Genomic DNA, 24,205 nt, shown 5'->3' with positions numbered 1-24,205 from the left:
GGGGAAATAAGAGCATGATAATCTCTCATCTGAAAATGATGAGTTCTTGGCTAAGAATAGTCATCATGATCAATGCCACAAGAATAACTCAAGTGGTTTGATATGCCAAAAGACTCGAAAAGTACGTTCGTTGAAAGAGTTATTGGAAAATGATTGCACTCAAACTGAAATTGGACCTTCAAGTGTAATGCTCGGTATATCTGTTGGCTCCCATTCAATTTGTTATCTCTGCGATCATATGGTTGTCAAATAAAGTCTTAAGAAATGTTTTGCAGGTATTACAGGAAAAAGGAGTATGCCTCATGACAAGAAGGATTGGAAGCCCTTGGAGTTTATTATTCCAATGAGCAAACTAACTAAAAAAGCTCGAGTTTTCAAGATAGAGGTGAGTGTTGTTGCTGATTCAAAATCACAAGAAGATGCATCTGCTAGAGTTGATTCGCGAGTGAGTGTAAGAAATCAATGGACTCAACATATAATCGACGGAAATCCTATGCAGAGCACAATGAAAAATAAGCAAACTCAATTTGAGGGGGGATGTTTTCCTTTAATACCTCAGCAAGACGTTGTGCCCAAATTAAATCAAGTTGAAATTGGAGATGGTGAGAAACATTGCCACGGGTGATGGTGGTTTTTCTAAATCTGCACCAGATGCATTTTCTAGGAAAGTATTTCTCTTCGATCTCAATAAAATGGATGCCGACAATGAAATGGAAAATCTTGTTCTTCAGGTTGAAAATAGTAGTTCTTTTCCTCATCATCAACAATTGGTATGTGATTTTCTCTCTCTAAGATGCTATTACTTTTAAATATTTCCCAAGATGAATGTGGGGTAAAATTTAATTACTTGATATTTTTTTTTTTTTGGTTTGACTAAGATTTATGATCTTGTCAAGTTGGTAGAAATGGTTCTCACACCTTAGAATATTGTCGATAATGGACAAGATCATAGATTAATATCATAAATTGACAAGACATAAATAATTATTATATTAATTTTTTTTTAAATTCTTTGAATAATATATAATAAATATATGAAATTATATATTTCATGCGTGTCTCCCATGTGTTGTTACCTGTATTTTTTGAAAATTAGCATGTTAACGTGTCTATGTTGTATTCGTGTCATATCCATGTTTCTTAGAGGGTGATCATACAAGTTGTCGCTCTTAAAATTTGAGGAGAGGATACAAAAAGTAACGAATTTAGTCTTTTGCCTAATTTAAACATTTACTGTCCCCTTGTTTAGATACACAAGGAGATCCACTTTATATTATTTTCTTTTCTTGCAATAATTTTATTTTATTTTATTTTATTTTTTTATTTTTTTTTTTCTACTAGAAGAAAATGAGTTAGTTCCATGTAATTGAAACTCTGCTATGGTTCTCTTTCTTCTTTCTTTCTTTCTTCATTTTTTTTTTTTGTAGATTTGTTTTATCAAAACTTCTATGCTTTATTGTTTTCAAGTCTAGTGTATCTGATGAAACTTTAATATATTTTTTTGTAGGCATTCCTTAGTACCTACAACTGTGAAAATACAATTCAAGTTCAAGAACAAGGAAATGATGACATCCCAATGGAAATAGTTGAATTCATGGCAATAAATCAATATGAACGGTGTCATCACGAGGGTGAAAAAAAATATTTATTCTCAAAATAAACCGATGGAAAAAGGGATGTCCATTTAATGGGTTTTCCTATAGTACATGTGTCACGCCCCAAGCTCTGTGACAACGCCGCACACTCATATAAGTGAGCATGCAAGGCTAAGAATCCAATCACATAACCCATAAAATAAAATACTCAAATTAAATCCTTAATTGTCATAATGCCAGAATCCATAAAAATAAATAGTTCTCATATGAAAATGCCCACCAAATCCACTAATTTAATCCACTAACAAAACAATAATCCAAGTACTTAAATCATGGTCCTACTCTCGGCACTCCCACATGTAAAAAAAAGATCCCGCGCAGCTCTACTCTTCAGAATCTGAAAAAAAAATAAAGGTAAGCTAGATAGCCCAGTAAATAACCAACCATCACTGCTAGCTGGATCAAGTATACAAAAATAAATAAATAAATCGATAACCAATAAATATAATTTTTTTTCTATAGTTCAATAAATGAACAATTATTTGTAAGGTGGTTTTATAGCTAAAAATAAACAATGTACAATACATTTTAAATGAAAAGCCAACAAGATAATTCAAAGTAATTCGTTGTTCAAATCGATGGTTCGATATTCAGATGGTTCGATGATTTGATTCACAAAACCCAAGTCTTATTGACTACGGTCACATAGCCCGTGACAAGGCCCAGAACCACACATAGGCCGGTGGTAAAGCCCCAAAAGAAACTAGTTTCTGTGCCAATAAATAACCCCCATTGGCTAGGGTCCAAATCATAGTCAGACTAGAGTGATGTTCAAAATTCAAACAATACACAACTTTTAAATAAAACATTCGATATTTTTAGAATAAACGTTTAGTACAATTTTCAGAATAGTTTCACCAAATATTCAAATAATTTTCATAATAATATTCGATGTTGTTTTATACTTGACCCATATTTTATTTTAAGAGAACACGAAGGCTATAAATAAATATTTATAATTTTAAACGATTCGATAGGAATAAAAATGAACCAACAGTGATAGAGGGTTACTTACCTTCAAACAGCTAAAATAATATTTTCCAAGCTAATCTCAATTTACCAAGATCCACCTCAATCTCACAAACCTAATAAAATATTACACTGCATAAACAATTATTATGTGCATCCATCCATCTCTTCTTGTAACAACAATAGAATAAATTAACCCAATAGTCTATTAGGAACTCCCACAATTTAGCATCAAAACAAAGCCATTACGGTTTCGGAAATTCTCAACCCATATTATTCTATTGTTGTTTATATACACGTAACAATTTGTAATTGCTTGTAGTCAATCGTGTATCCCACAAATACACCACCATTAAACTTAACCCATCACATATCAATCTCAAAATATGAACCACCCAAATGGGATGCAAAATACACTCTAAAATTGAGCAAAATTGAGACTCCCAACATAGACTATATCAATATATCTATTTAATCATATATGCCCATAAAATCATCTATCGATATATTAACACTAAAATCATAGATAGGAATACAATAAAATAAATCTTACCTAAGTGATGAATAAAGCAAAACCACCACTCTTATGAATCCTCCCTCTTCCTTGGTTTGGGTTTCTTTTCTTTAATTTTAAACTTTTCCAAACCCTTGCTTGCTGCCTTCAACTCTTCCAAACCCTTTCTGCAGCACAAGCCTCTCTTCTCTTTTTCTTTTCTTTTTTTCTTTTACCTTCTCAAACCCTAGCCGCCTATGGAGCAATTCACAGCCTCTGTTTTGTTTGTTCTCCAAGACTTAAAGCCACAATAGGTGGGCTTATTAACCTAATTTCGCAAAGTTACAAAATTACCCATCTAAGTAATAGGAAATATAATGCCATCTCATAACTAATTCTTTGATATTAATAAATGACCCATATAAATTAATTTAATTACTAATCTATCCAATAAATAATCATATTTAAAACTTGGGTATTACAACATGGGAATGGGGTGCTTAAACCATTACAATAAGAAAACGGTCGCATGACCAAAATGTCAATTTTAGAAGTCCATAACTCATGCCAGAATGGATAATGACAGAGCAAAGTAGCAAAGCATGTTGGATTACAAAATCACATGCCTTATGGACTTGACATTCCTCAAAAGTATGCAGCTTATTTAGGTAATTTTGAAATGAATTCACAATTCCCAAAGACAGTGAGTGAATGAAGAACGGTTGGAGATATTAATCTCAACTTTATGAATCCAAATGCCAATAACCTCGAAAAGCAGAACTAGAATTTTGATTCTGGATCTTTCAGAAAGGCATTTGTTGAACTTCCATTAGTTTGCAAGCATAGGGATTTTGATCTTAATGAGCCGTCTTTGGCGTATCATTCTAGTGACAGCGTAGCAGCTATGTAATTACTTAGCCTTATAGATGCCGGGCTGCATCCAAGTTCAACTATTAGTTTAGAAGAAAAACTTAATCTTTTCACCAAACATTTCTTTCCCTATGATCATCAACCAAAGATCGGTCTAGACGAGACATTAAAAATCCTTGAGAAACCTCTGTTTCCTTATGTTCACCATTCGAAGGAGTTCTTTGGCCGAGGGAGTGGGGTATTCAATGATAGCTCAAGATACCTATCATCTGAATTTTATGGTAAAAATCACTCCTTAAATAAACCTTATTTATGCTCGCCTATTGTTGCTATTCCCATTGTTGGTTCATTTCCTTCTGTGTTCCAAACTAATGGAAATTTCAAAAGGAGCACTTCAAAGTTTGAAGAGCGAGGGAAAACACCCATGGAAAGCACAAATAGTATTTCACGCATAACCCATGAGTTTAATTCAATCCAAGATATGTAGGAAGGGTTCAACGATACATCTGATATTGTGGTGTTTCCCTTACAATGCCATACAAATGAAGATGTGAGAAAATGCATTAACACGGAGGCAAATTGTATAAATACAACTGTTTTTCCTATGAGAATCATTTATGAGAATGAAATCTGTAGTATTGACAGAAACCCGGTTAACTTTACCATGCCAGAAGAAGGAAATGAATACATGATTAGCAGTAAAGATTTGAAGTTATAAGGATGATTTTTTCTAAAGGGAAATCTAGCTTATTGTTGGGTATATCTCCTTATTGGAGTTTGAGACCCAATTGGTTTATTAAAAGAGTTTAATTTAGTTTGGTATTAGTTATAATATATTTTTATATATTATATCTAATTTTTAGAGATCTAATTCAATTCGGTACCAACTAGAATTTTGTTAAAACAGATCCAAGATTTAATAATATATATTGAGATTGTTTTGTGTTTTTCAAGAAAAAAGAAGAACAAGCAGTTTTTTTTTTTCCTTTGTGTAGCAGTCGTGGTACATCATATTTGGTGGAATCAAATTGGGTGAGTTAGTGCTACTTTTCGGCTGATCTTCGGAAGTTCTCTTTGCTTCGTTTTTCGGTTCTTTGAAGCATTATCAGTGCGCTTATTCAGTTGGTTGGTGAAGCTGATTTGGTCTATTATTTTGGATGTTCAACTTTGGGTCTGAAGATTTTGATTCATCTATTTGGTGAGGTCTTTCCTCTTTGTTTATTTGTGATTATTTGGAATTCACCTAATGGTGGTTTTGTGAGACCATTGGTGTCTCGTTTGTAATCGTCTAGAAACTTATTTGGTTGATAGTGGAATCGGATTTCGATCCCGTGGACGTACCTCACATTGAGGGAACCACGTAAAAATTCTTGTGTTGCTTTTGATTTAATTTTTCCGCATTAATTTTTTATTCCCATTGATTGATTTACTTGTGGGGAATAACATATTTTCCCTAACAACTGGTATCAAAGCTTACGATTTATTTGAGTTTATTTATTTGTGTAAATCAATGGAGGGGAACGTGGGTCGTATGTCTAGCTTCAATGGAAGCAATTGGGTAACTTGAAAAACTAAAATGGAGGACCTATTATTTTGTAAAGATTTATATGGACCCATTGAGGGTGATTCTGACAAACCCGAGGGTATGAAAGATGATGAATGGAATAGGCTTAATCGAAAAGTCGTTGGTGTTATCCGTCAATGGATCGATGACAGTGTATTTCATCATGTTGCTACTGAAACTTTGGCACATGATTTATGGAAAAAAATTAGAGAGTCTTTATGATAGAAAATTGGCCACAAATAAAACTTTTCTGTTTCGTAAGTTAGTTAATTTAAAATATAAAGAGGGCATCCCTATTCCGGAACATCTCAATGAAATAAAGAGTATTGTTAACTAACTTGCTTCTATGAAAATTGTTTTTGATGATGAGTTGTAGGCTTTGATGCTACTTAATTCTTTGCCCGAAAGTTGGGAGACTTTGGTTGTGACCATTAGTAATTCAGCGCCCGATGGAGTTGTCACAATGGGCCAAGTCACTAGTAGCCTGTTGAATGAAGAAACTAGAAGAAAATCAGCGGGTTCCTCTCATTCGGAAGCATTCGTTGTGAGAGGCCGAAGCAAAACAAGGGAGAGGAGTAAGACTCCTTATGGTCGTGATCAAAGTCGTGACAAATCAAAAGATGGTTCTTTTTCAAAGAAAGACATTGAGTACTATTATTGCCATGAGAAAGGGCACATGAAGCGAGAATGTCGAAAGTTCAAGAACAAGGAGAAAAGGCGTGACAAAAGTGTGGATAAGAAGCAAGAAGACACAACGGCAGTTACTACCGATGATCTCATGGTCATTTGTGAAGATGATTGTATCAATTTTGTGGGCCAAGAGAGTAATTGGGTGATTGATTCCGGTATTTCTTTTCATGTGACTTCTCGAGTTGATTTCTTCACTACCTGCACCAAAGGAGATTATGGTTCTGTTCGAATGGGTAATGAAGGTTTGTCCAAGATTATTGGCATGGGTGATGTTTGCTTGGAAACAAATTTGGGCTGCAAGTTGTTGCTTAAAGATGTGAGGCATGTTCCCGACATTCGCCTCAATTTGATCTCTACTGAGAAGCTAGATGACGAAGGCTTTAACAACAAATTTGGTGATGGAATATAGAAGCTCACAAAAGGGTTCTTTGGTGGTGGCTAAGTGCAAGAAGACTCACACTTTATTCGATGCAAGGAAAAATTTGTAAAGGTGTTATCAATGCATTTGAAGATGATACTTCTACCGAATTGTGGCACAAGCGGCTTGGCCACATAGTGAAAAGGGGCTACAAGTATTGTTCAAGAAAGAGCTTCTACCCGGTTTGAAAGGTACACATCTTAAAACTTGTGTTCATTGTTTGGCAGGTAAACAATATAGAGTTTCTTTTCAGAAAAATGTTGCTTCTAAAAAGGAAAATGTTTTGGAGTTGATTCATTCGGATGTTTCTGGTCCTTTAAAAGTTAGAACACATAGTGGTGCACTTTATTTTGTTACTTTCATTGATGATTATTCAAGAAAAGTTTTGGCTTTTCTACTAAAAACTAAAGATCAAGTTCTAGAAGTATTTAAGCATTTTTAGGCCATGATTAAAAAAGAAACATGGCAGAAATTGAAGTGCATCCGATCAGACAATGGTGGTGAATAGATTGGGTCATTTGATGAGTATTGTCGCAGCCAAGGTATTCGGCACCAAAAGACAGTTAAGAAGACTCCTCAACAAAATGGCGTTGCCGAGAGGATGAACCGCACCATTGTGGAAAGAACAAGGTGTTTACTTTCACAAGCTAAATTGCCAAGATCCTTTTGGGGTGAGGCATTGAGGACAGCGGTTGACGTGATCAATTTGTCTTCTTGCTATCCTTTGAATGGTGATGTTCTAGAAAGAGTTTGGACCGGTAAAGATGTGTCTTATGAGCACTTGAGAGTGTTTAGTTGTCGAGCTTTTGTTCAAATTCCAAAGGATGAGAGGTCCAAGCTTGATAGTAAGTCAAGACAATGTATTTTTCCTGGCTATGGGCATGATGAATTCGGGTATAGATTGTAGGATCCGGTCGACAAGAAAGTTATTCGAAGCCGTGATGTTGTGTTTCTTGAAGACCAAACAATTGAAGATTTTGGCAAAGGTGATCAACCGGAGCAAAAAACTAGTGATCTCATTGACATGGATCCATCTCCTTCATCTTCAGTTGATGATGAAAATGGAGGAGATATGCAGCCACCTATTGAAGATGTGGATGATGATGTTAATCCTAATGAAGTTGAGTCAGAAATTGAGGAAGAGCATCCAACTCATGAAGCGCCACCACAACTTGAGTTAAGAAAATCTACAAGGGACCGACAACCTTCAAGAAAGTATCCTCCCTATGAATTTGTATTGATAATCAAGGGGAGTCCGAGAGCTACCAAGAAGCAATTGAGCATGCAAAGAAAGGTGATTAGAAAAAGGCCATGGAAGAGGAGATGAATTCTTTACTCGAAAATCACACCTATGATTTAGTGAAGTTGCCTAAGGGGAGGAAAATTTTGAAAAATAAGTGGGTCTTGAAATTGAAGAATGATGGCAAGAATCTGAGGTACAAAGCACGTCTTGTTGTGAAAGGCTTTGGGCAAAAGAAAGGTATTGACTTTGATGAAATTTTCTCACCGGTTGTGAAAATGTCTTCTATTCGGGTTGTACTTGGCATGGCTGCTAGTATGAACCTTAAAGTTGAATAACTTGATGTGAAGACTGCATTTCTTCACGGTGATCTTGAAGAAGAAATTTACATGGAGCAACTAGAAGGTTTTGTGGAGAAATGGAAAGAGAAATTTGTTTGCAAATTGAAGAAAAGTTTGTATGGACTCAAGCAAGCCCCGCGACAATGGTACAAAAAATTTGACTCTTTCATGATGAATAATAGTTTTTCTAAAACCACTTCGGACCATTGTGTGTTTGTGAAAAATTTTCCGGATGGTAAATTTATTATTCTTTTGCTTTATGTTGATGACATGTTAATTGTGGGTCAAGATTCTATCATGATTAACAGGTTGAAATTGGAGTTGAGCAAGTCTTTTGCTATGAAAGATTTGGGACTAGCAAAGCAAATACTTGGTATGAAAATTGTTCGTGATCGCAAAGAAGGGCTGATTTGGTTGTCTCAAGAAAGCTATATTGAGAAAGTTCTTGAGAGGTTCAACATGAATAAAGCAAAGCCAGTTGGTTGTCCACTTGCAGGTCACTTCAAACTTAGTTCGAATCAATGTCCTACAAGTGAGAAAGACAAGGAAGAGATGTTGAAAATTCCTTATGCTTCAACAGTTGGTTCTTTGATGTACGCCATGGTTTGTACAAGGCCGGATATTGCTCACGCCGTTGGTGTGGTGAGTCGGTTTCTCTCTAATCCGGGTAAAGAACATTGGGCAGTGGTAAAATGGATTCTAAGATATCTTCGAGGGACTTCGAAGGTGTGTTTGTGTTTTGGGGATGGTAGGCCAATGCTTGATGGGTTCACAGATTCTGACATGGCCGGTGATGTTGATTCTAGGAAATCTACTTCGGGGTATTTGATGACTTTTACAGGGGGAGCTGTGGCATGGCAATCTAAATTACAAAAATGTGTTGCCCTCTCAACTACCGAAGCTGAATTTATTGCCATTACAGAAGCTTGCAAAGAAGAGCTATGGTTGAAGAAATTTTTGCAAGAGTTGGGTTTGAAGCAAGAAAAGTATGTGCTTTATTGTGATAGTCAAAGTGCTATTCACTTGAGTAAAAATTCTACTTTTCATTCAAAATCGAAACACATTGATGTGAGATATCACTAGATTCGTGATGTGTTAGATTCGAAATTGTTGCAACTCGAAAAGGTTCACACAGATGATAATATTTCGGATATGTTGACTAAGACTTTGTCGAGGGACAAACATTTAAAGTGTTGAATTTTGGCAGGTATAGTTGATATCTCCACCTAAGTCGATAGGGGGAGAATTGTTGGGTATATCTCCTTATTGGAGTTTGAGCCCCAATTGGTTTATTAAAAGAGTTTAATTTGGTTTGATATTAGTTATAATATATTTTTATATATTATATCTAATTTTTAGAGATCTAATTCAGTTCGGTACCAACTAGGATTTTATTAAAACAAATCCAAGATTTAATAATATATATTGAGATTGTTTTGTGTTTTTCAAGAAAAAAGAAGAACAAGCAGCTTTTTTTCCCTTTGTGTAGCAGTCGTGGTACATCATATTTGGTGGAATCAAATTGGGTGAGTTAGTGCTGCTTTCCGGCTGATCTTCGGGCAGTTACAGTGCCACTCGGGCCTGCATTGTTGCTACGGTTGAAAGCCCTCCTTGGTTGCTCCCTATCTTGGTCGATCAGACCCTGTTTCATTGCATCTTCAATATGTACCCCCATCTCGTGCAGATCTGAAAAAGTGGGAAAGGGGAGTACAATCATCTTTTGCACCAATTTTGGCTGGAGATTGTGCACAATCATCCTGATCTGGTCTTTATCGGTGGGCCTTAAAGTCATCATCGAGGCCTTCGCCCTCCACCGGGTTACAAAATCCGAGAAACTCTCCTTGGGCTCCTGCGTTGTTGTTTCGACATCACAAGTTATAATCTCAATTTGGGTGTTATAAGACTATTGCGCAACAAAGGCTTCAGCCATTTCATCCCAACTTCGCTTGACATCGTCCTCCAACTTTGCATACCAGATGGCGGCTACACCCGACAGGGTCCGGCCAAATAGTGAAAGCTTATGGGGTCTAGTTAGGCCCATTGGCCGCAGTATATCTGAGAATAGCCGGAGGTGGACCATGGGATCCCCAGACCCATCAAAGCGATCGATCTGTGGCATTTTAAATCTATTCGCTTGACATCGATATATCCGTCTTCGATATCCGAAATAGCCTTTACCCCTTGCGATTTTTTAAAGAGCTTCTCAAGCTTACTCAGTTTCAGCTCTGTTGGGTCTATTTTGAACTCGAAGGGAGAGTCCAGTTGGTTGATAGACGTAGGCGCCTTGGACAGTTGAGGCAGAAGTGGGGGCGGAGCCGGCCCCGTTGGAAGGTCTGTGTCCTCCTGGACGTTCTGGACATTTGGCAAGGTGTTCCAGGCATTTGGAAAGACATTCTGGACAGTTGGTGTCTGCTCTGGTAACGGGATCCCTGGTGGGGGAGGAACTGGATGTGAGGCTGACGCTCCGGCTTGCTGCTGGAGCCGGGTAATTAGCTCCGCCTGCTGGGCCATGATTGTGGCCTGCTGTTTAGAGAATTCCGCTTGGCGGACAGCGTCCTCCTGCATTTGCTTCATGCTCTCTTGAAGCTGACGCATCATTTCCTCAATTCCGGCTACACTCTGCTGATCCTGCTGACTGACTGGTATGTGTATTTCTATGGCAGAAACTAAAACCTCAGCCCGACTGTTCACTGCTAGGGTAGACCACTGTTCTGGTAACCTCCGCTCAGACACACTGCGTTTTCTTGGCCTTCTTCTGACAACTGGGGGTAAAGAACGAAACACTGGCTGTCCGTCAACCAGATCCTCGGATCGATTGAGCCGACGACCTCTTGTCCAAAGTGCTTGGGGAATATCTATTGGGTCGGAAGCAATTGTGCTAAAACTACCCCTAGTAAAAAGGCAAATAAAGCAATAAGGAAATAAATAAACAGATAAACGGACAGCATAACAGCTTAAAGTAAATACACAACACATAGCTGGGCATAACAACACATGGTCGATAAGCTGAATACACATTTTCCTCAATCACTGATCATTATCCCTGAATCACTATTTCCAAAGACTGATTCTGATACCCGCAGATAACTGATTCTCAAACACAGACTGATGCCCGCAGGCCTGATGCCCCAAACTTGCAAACTGATACATGCAACCCCTGTAGAGACACACTCTGATAGCACATAACAGATAAGTGAGGACCAAAACACCCCTATGTTGGGGTAAGGTTTTCCCTGTCCTATTTTGTCAGGAGCTAGGGTTTCACTACGCACGCAGCGGTTTCAAACAACCTATAAACGGGTAAGCAACCTGTCCTAGTTTGGAATGGTCACTATGGATCCGAATATGCACTAGGTCAAATGGTCAAAAAGGGTGCCCCGGTAAAACCGGGGTTTGTGTTCCCATACTGGCAGAGCCCATAACCGGCCAGCCTTATGGTTATGCCTTGACAAGACAAGCCTCCGACAAACCGTTTAGGAATAGCAGATTGCAAACACGGTGCCCTAGGCGCACCAATGCACATGCAATGCAAAGAAACACACAAGTGTAGTCAAAACAAGATATCATGAGTTCGAGTCAAGTTCTCTAATTCCCCAGCGGAGTCGCCAGAAACTATAGACGTCCCCGAACGCCCCGGGAGGGATGAGTCTCGTTCTGTTCGATATTGGGCTCACTACAAGTTCAGGACTCAAATGTTACGGTTCTTAATCTGAACCAAAGAGTCCAAATCCGGCAAATTGTTTTGAGAAAACAGATTTTTAGAAAAGAAGTGCCAAACATAGACTGCTTTGCCAGATACAGAGTCGTCACATAAATATTTTATTTTGGGGGAAATTTAGGAAACCCTAACTCGTTGCCTAAGGCCACGTGTCCGTCATCACCAAAGTTGCCTCGGCTCGAGAACTTGGGTACGATTGGGGAAGGTCACTTCGTGAGCACCTCCGCTCGCCTGATCAAAAATCGGCCTCTACTAACCATGATATCTATTTTTGAAAACATTATGTGTTCTTATTTTGGTTATTACCCTAGATGTACTATGTGATGCGCATAGCATACAAGTATAGACTGGGTCGCCTGAATTGGAACAAAACATTTCATGTTTATTTTTGAAAGTGGTTTGATGGTGCTACTCGCAAGTAGGCTAAGACGTGGATTTGCCACCCTCAGGTGGGCTTTAGAAAACATGATTTTGCCACTATCTAGTGGGCTTAAAACACACATTTGATGAATTGTTCCAATCCAAATAACCCAACCTTCACCCACAGGCATTCAGGCAGTTATATCACATAAGCAATTAGTCTCATGGCAAGCATGCTATCATGGCAGTCACTCATAAATATGCAAGGATGCTAAAGCATAAAGCTTACCGAGTACTCCAAGCCAAAATAGAAGCTCATTAGAAATCCATGCATGATCCTAATCATACAGAAATGCCTAATGCAACACATGCAAAATGCAACTAAGATAGGCTCGGCTATTCTAAAGATGGCATGTGAAATGCTACAACTAACATGTATTCAACTTGAAATTGGAAATACAATGCAGTTAGTATGATGCACCGAGCCCGGTGCATGCAAAACAGATGAATGAATGCAAACATGGTATCATACTGTATGCTAATTGAAACATGCCCTAATCTAACCATCATAAGCGGGTAAATAAAAAGGAGAAAGATGTGGGGTTGGAAGACATACATCACACACACGCACACTTATTACAGTTGTGTCCTCACTCGGAGGGTCCGAATAAATAATATACAGTCCCAAATAAATAATTACAGTCCAAATATGTACAAAACCCTAATTAATTAACAAATTAAATTGGGAAAGTAATAAATTGGCATGCAAGCCAGGAACTGCCTCAAATCTGCTCCGGATGATGAATGATGCATGCTCGGGTTGCCTTGTGCGGAGAATCCCTCGCGATGCCTCGGTTTGCCTCTGTTTGTAATTGTTCTCGGAATGCGTGCCAAGCTCCGGAAGGCTGCTGATTTCTGATTTGCTGCAACAAAGAGCAACAAAGGGGCATGGCAAAGTATTTTCACATATGTATGCGTGACTACTCTTCAGGGAGTGTAGTCCTCGATCCTCGTGCCACCAATCACGCATATCGATGCATGATGGCCGAGGAGTCGAATTGCACGACTCAATATGAAATGAATGCACATATAAACACAACAAGACCTAAACTCTATCATGGATAATCCGAAGTGTCAGTGACTAGGAATTAAGACACGTTCCGTCACTCGAAGTACGAAACATCCCTCGTTTCCCGTGCTCGGGCTAACTCCTATCCCAAGCACAATGCAATATGCATGACATGCATGAATGCAACTAATATACAACCTAGCATGCACAATGCTATGAAATGGCATACACGATGCACGAGGTAACACGGCACACACGATGCTCTAACATACAACCTAGCATACGCAATGCTATGAATCAAAATGGCATACACAATGCATAATGGACTTACACTAACATGAGTGGACCTCAGCCACACTCACATCAGTAGCCATGAGATGAAAAAAGAGACACTCGAAATGCGTGCACACATGCACGCAAACCGAGGACCGATCCTAAGGCACAAATGCCACTCTAACAAGGCATGGCAAGGCACGAAATATAGCATACAAACATGCAAGTTTCAGCACTGAAATGTGATACAAAATGATCCCGAAACATGGAAACATGGCACCCGATGCATGGAATGGCTCCGAAACACAAAACTAGGCATACGCATTGCCCTATAGCTATACAAAACATGCATTATTTTATCATGAAGCATGAATACAGATGCAAGACAGTCCCAAAACATGCATATTTTCAGTTTATAACAAGCCTAAAAAATGAATGCAAATAGGGCTAATCTATCATGCAAAAATGGACCTAAAATAGAGATTAAACACAAAGGGACAGCAGCTGGCCCCAAATGGCAAAGAGCCCTTCAACAATGTTGAAGAGGGACTCAAAAAAAGTCACTTTACATTTTACATCAAGCCACGAAAATAAACACAAATGAGGCCAAACTATTATGCAAGAAAAGGCCTAAAAGAGGGGTAAAGAGACAAGTGGTGGATTCTGTTCTCAAAAAGAGGAGAGCCCTTCAACAATGTTGAAGAGGAGACCAAAAAAAGATATTTTACAGTTTATGGAAAGGTCCAAAACAACTCAAAAATAGGCCTAAAATACTATGCAAAAATTGGCCTAAAAGAGAGATAAAGATGCAACTGATAGAAGGAGGCCTCAAACAGAGAAAGACCCTTAATCAAACATGAAAAGGGGCTCAAAATATGACTATTTACAGTTTGGGTCGGAGCCCAAAAATTCAAGAAACCAGGGCTAACATATTATGCAAGAAAAGGGCCAAAAGAGAGATAAAAGGGAAAGGGACAGGAGATGGCCTCAAACTGAGAAAAACAATCAAACATGAATATTAGCTCAAAATAAGACTATTTCTAGTTTAGGCCGAAGCCCAAAAATGCTTACAAGTAAGGCTTATAAATGAAGCAAGAAGAGACTAGTTTAGGGGAAAAGTTTGTTTACCCTTGAAGAACCAAACTTCAGCAGCCTTTGGACCAGGTTTGTGAGCTCTCAACCTCTGGAAATCAACTTCAAATGGTTGGGATGGATGATGGTGGTGTTATGCTATGGGTTGGTGTAGAAATGGTGTAGGAGCAAGGTGGTTTTGAGGCTTGGAGTAGAGAGAGAGAGAGGTTTAATGCCAAGGCTCCAAAATAATTTTTGTAACCCCTCAAAATGCAGCTGAGGGTTCAGGTGGTCGGCCGACCACCTCCCCTGGTCGGCCGACCAGGGGTCAAAAGGGTCAATCACAATTACTGGTCGGCCTACCCAGAAAGGTGGCCTCCCATATGTGCACAACACAACTATGTGGTTGAAACCCAGAAAAAATGGACCAGGAGAGAGAAAAGACCATTTTTAGAGGGGGTCAAAAAGGTCAGGAATAATTACTGGTCGGCCACCAAATATTGGTGGCCTCCCAAGTGTGTACAACACAAATATGGGGTTTGGGGTTTAAGAAAGTGGTCCCGGGGTGGTCAACATTGGCTTTTAAGTGAGAAAAACGGGCGTCGAAGGGCGATGAAGGAATAAAGGTGGCTTTTCAGAACAATTGCTGGCCTCCCACCCTCCTACAAGCTTCCTAACTATGAAAATAAGGTCTTCACCAAAAATGAACCAAAACGGATGCAAAACGGAGGTTGAAACGCGCGGCCCGAGGCCCCGAAAATGGGCTGTTAAGCACCAGAGGTGGCATTCGACCACTAAGTTGGTCTCTCGGGCCACAGTGTTCCTCAAAAGGGAGGAAATAAGGTGTATGCCAAAAATCGGAGCAAACGGAGGTGGTTAGGCGGTCCCGAACTGAGGCACACGACCGTCGGCTCCGAAAAATCGGAAACCGAGCTCCAAACGGAAAAAATGGCCTACGACCACGAAACGTAGCCTACGGCCACTGAGAGATGATCTACGAGACCTCTCCCTCCTTTCGGGAAGAGAAAACAGAGAAAATAGAGCCTGGTTCGCAAACCGAGGCAAGGCATGAAAGAGTCCAGAAGTCCGGAGGCAAGGCTCGCTGCCGAGACTCTGAAACTTCTAAACGAGCACAATATGCAGTATCACCGAGTGCTTAATCAGTGACGTCTGAGTCTTAAGGTCGGTCAAAAATGGGGTGTCTGCAGTTGCCCCTCTTTGACAGAACTCGGAAGTCATAAGTGACGGGAGTGAATGTCAAAGCCCAGAGACAACCCATTTTTGACAAGGCCGAAGACTTAGACAAACAGGCAAGATAAACAGAGATGCGCCCGCAGGCATGCCCGCAGGTAGGGGCAAAATGCAACCGACAATGCAAGAAGCCGAAGGTGACTCAATGATCATGCAAATGCAGCAAGCTGTAATGAAGCACATATTCACAATAGATGCAACAGTTTTAAGCAAGAATGCAAAGCAACAACTACATTTCATGCAGTTTAAGAATGCGGAGAATTGTTCAATTCTTGCCACGTCTCACACGGAGAAGATACAATTCCTGCACGGTTCGTCTGGTCGCACCAGCCTCAAATGAACCATACATACAATATCGTGCCTGCAAAAGAAAGAAACTCGACAAGCACAACATAATTAGCAACACATGTTCAAAGCGATATTGAATGCAGACGATCACGGCGTCGATAGAAAAGTGCATCGTAATGCGAGGAGTAACGCGCGTGACAACGCGGGTTAAGCACGAGGATTTGACAATACTTGTGAAATGTGCACTGTAGACACCCCATTTTTGACCGACCTTAAGACTTAGACGTCACCAGTTGAGTGCTTGGTGATATTGCATAATGTGCTCGTTCAGAAGTTTCAGAGTCTTGGCTGCGAGCCCTGCCTCCGGACTTTCGAACCCTCTTCTGTGCCTTGCCTCGGTTTGCGAACCAGACTCGGTTTTCTTTGTTTCTTTTCCTGAGGGGAGGGAGAGTTCCTGTAGACCATCTCTCAGTGGCCGTGGGCTACATTTTGCGGCCGTAGGCCATTTTTCCCATTTCGGAGCCCGGTTTCCGGTTTTTCGGGACCGTTGGCCGTGTGCCTCGGTTCAGGACCGCTTAACCATCTCCGTTTGCTCTAAATTTTGGCATACATCTTATTTTCTCCCTTTCAAGGGACACTGGGGCCTGAGAAACCCACTTCGTGGCCGAACGCCACTTTCGGTGCTTGGCAGCCCATTTTTGGGACCCCGAACTGCGTGTTTTGCCCCCCGAGCATTCGTTTTGCATTTCTTTTCGTTCATTTTTGGCAGGTGCCTCTGTTTCATCACCAGGAACGTCACCGGACGGTGGGAGGCCAGCAATTATCTTGGCAACCAGTTATATTCCATTTTCGCCCTCCGATGCCCGTTTTTCGCGCTTCCGAGCCAATGTTGAACACCTTGGAGCCATTTTCTTCAAACCCAAACCACATATTTGTGATGTACACACATGGGAGGACCCTAAAAGTTCATGGCCGGCCACTAATGTTTCTTGACCCTTTTGAACCCCTCATTCCGAGCCAATGTTGAACACCCTTGGGCCACTTTCTTGAACTTTGAACCACATATTTGTGATGTACACACATGGGAGGACCCTAAAAGTTTATGGCCGGCCATTAATTCCATTTGAACCTTTTGAACCCCTCCTCAAATTGGCTTGTTCTCTCTTCTGTTTTAGAGTTTCCAAATTCGAACCACAGGGTTGTGAAGAGGGGACCTGGGAGGCCACCAATATGTGGTGGCCGGCCACTAAAGCCACTTGGCCTTTTTGACCCTTGGCCGGCCGGCCACCTGAAACAAAAATACCTGGCCGGCCATGATCCTCACTGTGTGTACTTTACAGCTGTACAGCTGTTTTCCCTAGAAAATATCTATATCCGGGGGATATTTTGTGGGGGAACAAGAGCCTCAATTCCCTCCACTTTGGCCTAGAGTCTTCTCTCCCTCTCTTGCATAGATTGCTGGCCTCCCAACTCAAGAAAGAGGGTTAGAAGGATTGGTTGGAGCATATACATACATATCACCCCATTTCCTTCAAGTTTTGGGCTCCATATCTTCATCATCTTCAAGCTCTACCACCACCCCTCCATTCTAGAAGCAAGGGGAGGAATTCCAGCAGCTTAAAGTCATCAAAGTTGGTCCAAGAAGCAACAAAAGCATTAGTCCTCAAGGGTGAGTAGCATTTCCCCCTTTTTGGTCCATTTCTTGCACCTTTTGTAAGCCATACATGCTTATTGATTTGAGCTCCGACCAAAACTGAAAAGGTCATTTTTTCTGAGCTCATTTTCTTGTTTCATTAAGGGATCAACCCGGTTTGAGCCCTCCATATTGCACTTGCTTCAATATCCTCTCTTTGGTCCCCATTTTTGCATGCTTTGGCAGCCTATCATGCTTCTGTTTTTGGTCTTTTTACAGGCCTAGAAATGGCCTTATTTTGACCTTCTTAACATATTTCATTAAGGCTCTTTGGCCATTTGTGGAATATTTTGTATACTTCATGTTATAGCCTCTTTTTGAGCCTCATTTTGCATTGCATTTCTAGCATGTTTTTATTCTGTTTTTGGGTTTTTACAGTTCTGTAAATATGCTTATTTTTGGTCCCTCTTCAATGTTGTAGAAGGGAATTTTTCATTTTGGGCATTGCATATACCACTTGCCTCTTTGGCCACCTTTTGGCCCATTTTCTTGCATAAGAGCTTAGCCATATCTATGTTTGTTTTTAGGGTTTTTACAGTTCTGTAAAGTGGCTTATTTTGGGCCCCTCTTCAATGTTGTTGAAGGGCCCTAACCTGTTTGGGGTCAACAGCTATGAGTTGCTTCATAATCTCATGTTTAGGGCCATTTTTGCATACCATTGTTGCCCTATATTTGCTTGCTGTTTGGCCATGATTTGTACTGGTAAAATGCTTATTTTGGGGCTGCCTTGCTTCTGTCTTTTCATTCCATGTACCAATTATGCATGCTTTGTATAGCTGTAAGCCATTTTATGTACCTAATGTTGCATTTCGGTTTAATTCCATGCATCGGGTGTGTTTTCGCCTCATTTCGGGGCTGTTTTCCCCCACATTTCAATGCTGAAATCTCATTAGCATGATTGCTTATCATTTTTGCCATATTGCATTGCATATGTCATCGCCTCGGTTTGCGTGCCCGTGTGCACGCATTTCGAGGCACTTCATTTTCATCTATTGGCTTCCTATGTGAGTGTGGCTGAGGCTCTCTCATATTGGTATAAGCCCATTATTGCATTGCGCATGTCATTGCCTCGGTTTGCGTGCCCGTGTGCACGCATTTCGAGGCACTGCATTTTTATCCATCGGCCTCTTATGTGAGTGCGGCTGAGGCTCTCTCATGTTAGTGTAAGCCCATATCATATTTCCATGTCATTTGCATCGCGTATGTTATTTTCTCGGTTTGCGTGCCCTTGTGCACGCATTTCGAGACATCTCATTTTCATAGCATTGTGCATACTAGGCTGTATCTTAGTTGAATTCATGTATGTCATGCATATTGCATCATGTTCGGGATAGGAGTTAGCCCGGGCACGGGAAATGAGGTACGTTTCGTACTCCGAGTGACGGAACGTGTCTCAATTCCCAGTCACCGACACTCCGGATTACCCATGATGGAGTTAGGTTCTTGTTGTGTTTATACGTGCATTCATTCTATATTGAGTTGCACATTTCGACTCCTCTGCCATAATGCATCGATATGCGTGATTGGTGGCACGAGGATCGAGGCATGCATACATTTGTGAAAATACATTGCCATGCCCCTTTCTTGCTCTCTGTTGCAGCAAAATGAAGAATCAGCAACTTTTCGGAGCTTGGCACGCTTTCCAAGAATAACTGCTAAACAGAGGCTAATTGGGGCATCCCGGTGGATTTCCGCGCAAGACAACCCGGACATGCATCATCCATCAGAAGCAAGGCAGTCCCTGGCTTGCATGCCAGTTTTATTTATTTTCTTAGTTGATTTGTTAATTAATTAGGAATTTGTACATTATTCGGACTGTAATATTTGGACTGTAATATTCTTTTATTCGGAACTGTATTATTTATTCGGACCCTCTGCGCGAGGGCATAACTGTAATAAGTGTGCGTGTGTGTTGTATGTCTTCCAACCCCACGTCTTTCTTCCCTTTTATTTTATCCGCTTATGATGGTTAGATTAGGGCATATTTCAATTAGCATACAGTATGATAGCATGTTTGCATTCATTCATCTGTTTTGCATGCACCGGGCTCGGCGCACCATACTAACTGCATCGTACTTTTAATTCCAAATTGAATACATGTTAGCTGTAGCATTCCATATGCCATGTTTAGAATAGCCGAGCCTGCTATAGTTTGCATTCTTGCATGTGTTGCATTAGGCATTTCTGTATACTTAGGATTCATGCATGATTTCTAATGAGTTTTTGTTTTGGCTTGGAGTACTCGGTGAGTTTTATGCTTTAGCATCCTTGTATGCGTGTGAGTGACTGCCATGAATAGCATGCTTACCATGAGGCTAATTGCTTATGTGATATAACTGCCTGAATGCCTGTGGGTGAAGGTTGGGTTACTTGAATTGGAATAATTCATCAAATGTTTGTTTTAAGCCCACTAGATAGTGGCAAAACCATCTTTTCCTAAGCCCACCTGCGGGTGGCAAAATTTGCATTTTAAGCCTACTTGCGAGTAGCAAACCATCTTTCAAATAAACAAGCATGAAATGTTTTGTTCCAATTCGGGCGACCCAGTCTATACTTATATGCTGTGTGCATCACATAGTAACCTAGGCTAATAACCGGAATAAGAACACACAAAGTTTTCAAAAATAGATATCACGGTTAGTAGAGGCCGATCTTTGATCGGGCGAGCGGGGGTGCTCACGAAGTGACCTTCCCCAATCGTACCCAAGTTCCCGAGCCGAGGCAACTTTGGTGATGACGGACACGTGGCCTTTGGCACCGAGTCAGGGTTTCCTAAATTTCCCATTAAAAAAAACATTTAGGTGGCGACTCTGTATCTGGCAAAGCAGTCCATGTTTGGCACTTCTTTCAAAACCTGTTTTCTCAAAACGATTTGCCGGATTTGGACTCTTTGGTTCAGACTTAGAACCGTGACAAATTTGAGAGTCCTGAGCTGTAGTGACCCCAAAATGAACAGAACGGGAGCTCGTTCCTCCCGGGGCGTTCGGGGACGTCTACATGCACAATAGTATGAGTGGTGTGCATGAGAATGCAAGTGACGTGCATAACAATGCAGAATAAATGTGAATTCGAATGCGAATTTGTCGTAAAACGACGGGCAAAGAAATGTGAGTTTTTGATGAGGGTGACTCAATTGCGACCTCTGGTTTACCTCCTGAAGGGGTCGCAACATGTTCATAAAGGATACACCTCACTTTTGACGAGTAATGATGAAAAACGCATCGAAAGTTGGAGTTGAAGTTCCGGCAGAGCGATTTCGCGACGGAAAGTGCACTTCTCTTGTACTTTTTCAGGTCTCGGGGACTCCAATCCTTCCCAAAATTTGCAGAGAGCTTGGTGGGCACTTGGGGAACACCACCGACCAGGTCTTGTCCCAGGGAGAGGCCATCGACCAGCATTTTGCAAATAGGGTGGTCGGCCTGCCACAAAAGGTGGTCGGCCGACCACTTAGCCCAAATCCGGGGCAGTTCGGTCATTTCACTCGCATTTCTTTAAATATACTCGGCCAAAGCCTCATTCCTCACAACCTCAGCTCCGAAAACACCTTCTCTACCTTCCTAGACCATTTTCCCCTTCAGAACCGAGCTCTATTCGCGTTTTCCAACGCCCCACGCAAGTTGTTTTCGCGAAATCTTTCGGTTTTCATCACTTTGGACCGATTAAATTTTGATTTCGGTGCTTCTTTTCTCATTTTCACCACTTGAGGTAAGTTTGTCTCAACATTTGAAAGATTTTCTCGGGGGTTGACTTTTGTTGACTTTTTCATTTCCCGAGAGTTGACTTTTGTTGACTTTTTTCAATTTTGGCTCATTTTGCTCATTTTTGCTCATTTTGCAGTTTTTCGGAAATGGCCGGTCATTTTCCTCACGGTGGAGGTCCTCCGGGCGCCGGGGATGATCCCGATATTATGGCTTTGCCCCCGAGGATCCGTCCCTTCATACCCGAGAGGTACGACCCTCTGACACATGTGCTCCCGCGGGCTATTTTTTATCACTTCACTGATTTTGATGATCGAGCACCTGGGGATCTGCTTCTGCGAGAGCCGGAGTCTCACCTTTCTCATGAGGCACGAGAGGTATTTACTTCGCCCTTTTTTACATTTTTGCAACGTATTCTGCATTTTTGTACGTTTCATGCCTCTTGCTATGCATATCTGCTCCTTTTAGCACGTAGCATGTTCTGATGTTTAGCCCATGGTACAGTATTCTGTTTGCGTTTTGAACGCTTGAATTCTTGATCACGTAGCCCATAACCTGATGGTGAACACACAGCACACATATATGTTGATAGTTGAACACTCAGCCCAAACTCTGAATTGCTGAACACGCGGCCCAAGTTGAAGGTGAGCACACAGCACACACTTGTTGAGAGTAGAACACACAGCCCAAACTCTGAATTTCTGAACACGCAGCCTAAGTTGAAGGTGAACACACAGCACACATTGATTTTGAGAGTAGAACACACAGCCCAAACTCTGAATTTCTGAACACGCGGCCTAAGTTGAAGGTGAGCACACAACACACACTGGTTGAGAGTAGAACACACAGCCCAAACTCTGAATTTCTGAACACGCGGCCCAAGTTGAAGGTGAGCACACAGCACACACTGGTTGAGAGTAGAACACACAGCCCAAACTCTGAATTTCTGAACACGCGGCCCAAGTTGAAGGTGAGCACACAGCACACGCTGGTTGAGAGTAGAACACACAGCCCAAACTCTGAATTTCTGAACACGCAGCCCAAGTTGAAGGTGAGCACACAGTACACACTGGTTGAGAGTAGAACACACAACCCAAACTCTGAATTTCTAAACACGCAGCCCATTGTTGAGGTGAACACACAGCCCACTGATTTGTTGAAATCTGAACACATAGCCCAAATATTTTGATGTTGAACACTCGGCTCGAACTTTGAGGTGAACACACAGCCTACTGGTTTGTTGAGAGAAGAACACACAGCCCAAACTCTGAATTTCTGAACACGCAGCCCATTGTTGAGGTGAACACACAGCCCACTGATTTGTTGAAATCTGAACCCACAGCCCAAATATTTTGATATTGAACACTCGGCTCAAACTTTGAGGTGAACACACAGCCTACTGGTTTGTTGAGAGAAAAACACACACCCCAAACTCTGAATTTCTGAACACGCAGCCCATTGTTGAGGTGAACACACAGCCCACTGATTTGTTGAAATCTGAACCCACAGCCCAAATATTTTGATATTGAACACTCAGCTCGAACTTTGAGATGAACACACAGCCCACTGGTTTGTTGAGAGAAGAACACGCAGCCCATTGTTAAGGTGAACACACAGCGCACTGATTTGTTGAAATCTGAACCCACAGCCCAAATATTTTGATGTTGAACACTCGGCTCGAACTTTGAGGTGAACACACAGCCCACTGGTTTGTTGAGAGAAGAACACACAGCCCAAACTCTGAATTTTTGAACACGCAGCCCATTGTTGAGGTGAACACACAGCCTACTGATTTGTTGAAATCTGAACCCACAGCCCAAATATTTTGATGTTAAACACTCGGCTCGAACTTTGAGGTGAACACACTGCCCACTGGTTTGTTGAGAGAAGAACACACAACCCAAACTCTGAATTTTTGAACACGCAGCCCACTGGTGTGTTGAGAGAAGAACACACAGCCCAAACACTTGAATATTTGATTTTGCATATAGCTTATGCATTTCATTTGCATGCAGCTTGTATATCTCATTTGCACGCAGCTTGTTTATTTCATTCTGAAATTGAATATATGTATTCACTGTGAATGCAGCTGTCCTCCCGTGTTACACGGGGATACGGCTCCATCGTTGCGAGAGAGTGGTACGCGGAGCTCCTAGAGGCCGTCCGCGATTGGGTTGATCTAGCAGGATTCGGGCCCTTTTGTGCCGGGATATCTCGTCATCCAGCTAACAGGACGTTGATAGGCGCCCTGGTAGAGAGGTGGTGGGACACCATCAACTCCTTTCATTTCTCATCCGCCAGGGATATGACCATGACCCCTTTTGACTTTGTCGTATTGACCGGCCTTGATGTGGGAGGCTGGGCGATCCCATATGACAAGGATATGGGCCAGTGGGAGGCCGCTTGGATCTTCTTACTGGGAGCTCGTCCACCGGTCGACCGATCCTCGGGCCGAGTCCGGTACACTTGGTTTTCTTCCCATTTTAGGCATACTGAGCCCGAGACTCTGGAGGAGATTACACAGTACGCCCGTGGGTTTCTGAT

At 41.2% G+C, this 24,205-nt stretch overlaps 1 long non-coding RNA gene across 1 annotated transcript; it reads right to left on the bottom strand.

The window, feature by feature from the left end:
• Positions 1-1,704: 1,704 nt before the first annotated feature.
• LOC145796517 (uncharacterized) lies at positions 1,705-3,279 on the bottom strand. Its single transcript, XR_014336981.1, has 4 exons — positions 3,178-3,279; positions 2,671-2,740; positions 1,876-1,992; positions 1,705-1,766 (listed from the first exon to the last, which is right to left on the bottom strand). It is a non-coding gene; the product is annotated as an uncharacterized LOC145796517 (long non-coding RNA).
• Between the last annotated feature and the right edge of the window lie 20,926 nt (positions 3,280-24,205).

The sequence above is a fragment of the Camellia sinensis genome, chromosome 8 (genome assembly GCF_055761805.1).
Source record: "Camellia sinensis isolate YWXY chromosome 8, ASM5576180v1, whole genome shotgun sequence".
In the NCBI taxonomy this organism is placed as follows: domain Eukaryota; kingdom Viridiplantae; phylum Streptophyta; class Magnoliopsida; order Ericales; family Theaceae; genus Camellia; species Camellia sinensis.
The sequence above is the reverse complement of the archived record's forward strand: the minus strand, read 5'-3'. Positions and strand labels throughout refer to the sequence as shown.